Below are 2126 nucleotides of genomic sequence, written 5' to 3' on the forward strand. Positions count from 1 at the left end.
TATATATATATATATATATATATATATAATACACTTTGTTTGTTGCCTCATTAAAAATCTTATCAGAAAAATTTAGTGGGATAAAATCTTGGTTAAGGGAAAAATAGTGCAGTGCACATTTACTCCCCCGATGATGACGTCACTTAATGTCTCGAAGATAACACATTTCAATCCTGTATCTCAGCTTCTCAAAGGTTGACGTTGGTAATGAATTGGTGAATATATATGCTAAATTATCACTGGAATGAACTTGTTGAACATCTATATCACCCTTTTTTTTTGTAGATCATGAGTAAAAAAGAATTTTGGTGAAATATGTTTTGTTCTATCTCCTTTGATGTATCCTCCTCTTAGTTGAGCTATACATGCAACATTGTCTTCATATAATGTTGTTGGGATGTCTCCTTTTAAGGGAAGACCACATGTTTCCTTGGATGTGTTGAGTTATTGATCTCAACCATACACATTCTCGACTTGTTTCATGGATGACTATTATCTCTGCATGATTTGAAGAAGTAGCAACCATAGTTTGTTTTGTTGAACGCCATTATATAGTTGTACCTCCACATGTAAATGAATAACCTGTCTGAGATCAACCTTTATATGAGTCAAACAAATATCTTGCATCTGCATAGCCAATTAATTGTGAATCAAATTCTTTTAAATAAAATAGTCCTATATTGATGGTCCCTTGAAGATATCTAAATATATGTTTAATACCATTTCAGTGTCTTCGTGTTAGGGAAAAACTAAATCTTGCTAATAAATTTACTGAAAAAGATATGTCTGGTTGAGAATTACTAGCAAGGTACATCAATGCACCAATTGCACTAAGATATGTTATTTCAGAACTAACAAGTTCTTCGTCATTTTCATGAGGTAGAAATTGATCTTTATTAATATCAAGTGATCTCACAATCATTGAGGTACTTAATGGATCTGCTTTATCCATGTAAAATCTCTTTAAAATATTTTTAGTATATGTTGATTGATGAATAAATACTCCATTTGTAAAATGCCTAATTTGTAGACCAAGACAAAATTTTGTCTTTCCAAGGTCTTTCATTTCATTTTTCCCCCCCAAACATTCTACTGCCTTTGAAAGCTCTTCGCGAGTTTCAATGATGTTCAAGTCATCAACATATACAACTATTATGACAAATTCAGATCTAGACCTTTTTATAAATACACAAGGACAAATTGGGTCATTCTTATACCCTTCTTTTAATAAATATTCGCTAAGATGATTATACAACATGCGTCCTGATTGTTTCAATCCATATAAATATTTTTGAAGTTTTATTGAACAATTCTCCCCAGAATCTTTATATATTTCAGACATTTTTAATCCTTCAGGAATTTTCATAAAACTATCATTGTCTAGTGAGCCATATAAGTAGGCTGTAATGACATCTATCAGATGCTTGTCAAGTTTTTCATGAACTGCCAAATTTATAAGATACCTGAAAGGTGATTTCATCCACCACAAGAGAATATGTTTCCATATAATCAATGCCAGGTCTTTGCGAAAATCCTTGTGCCATAAATTGTGCTTTATATCTTACGACTTCATTTTTCTCATTATGTTTTCGCACAAAGACCTATTTGTAACCCACTGAATTTATACCTTCAGGTGTTCAGACTATCAGTCTGAAAATATCGCATTTTTCAAGTGAAGCTAATTCAATTTGAATTGCATCTTTTCATTTTGGCCAATCATTTCTCTATCTACATTCCTCGACAGATTTTGGTTCAAGATCCTCATTTTGTTTCATTATTTCTATAGCAACATTAAGCAAAAATATTATCGACAAGTATATCATTTTGATTCCATATTTTTCTTGATGAGACATAGTTAATGGAGATCTCTTCATTATTTTCAGGCACTTGAACCTCTTTCAAGGTTTCACTCCTTGCTTTTATTGAGTAGGTACTTTCAAATCATGACCATTTTGATCGTTAGCTCCTTTTCATTTTTGAGGATTTTGTTAATATTTGAAACCGATTGATCTATCACATTTTAAGCGTGGTTTAGATTCATTTGTATTAATAAATTGTCCTATCGGAAAATCAACTTGAATTGAAGCATTAGTAGCTGGAATATGAGATTTAGTAATTTTAGATAC

This window comes from Solanum tuberosum, unplaced genomic scaffold, assembly GCF_000226075.1.
Source record: "Solanum tuberosum cultivar DM 1-3 516 R44 unplaced genomic scaffold, SolTub_3.0 scf00015, whole genome shotgun sequence".
Classification (NCBI taxonomy): Eukaryota; Viridiplantae; Streptophyta; class Magnoliopsida; order Solanales; family Solanaceae; genus Solanum; species Solanum tuberosum.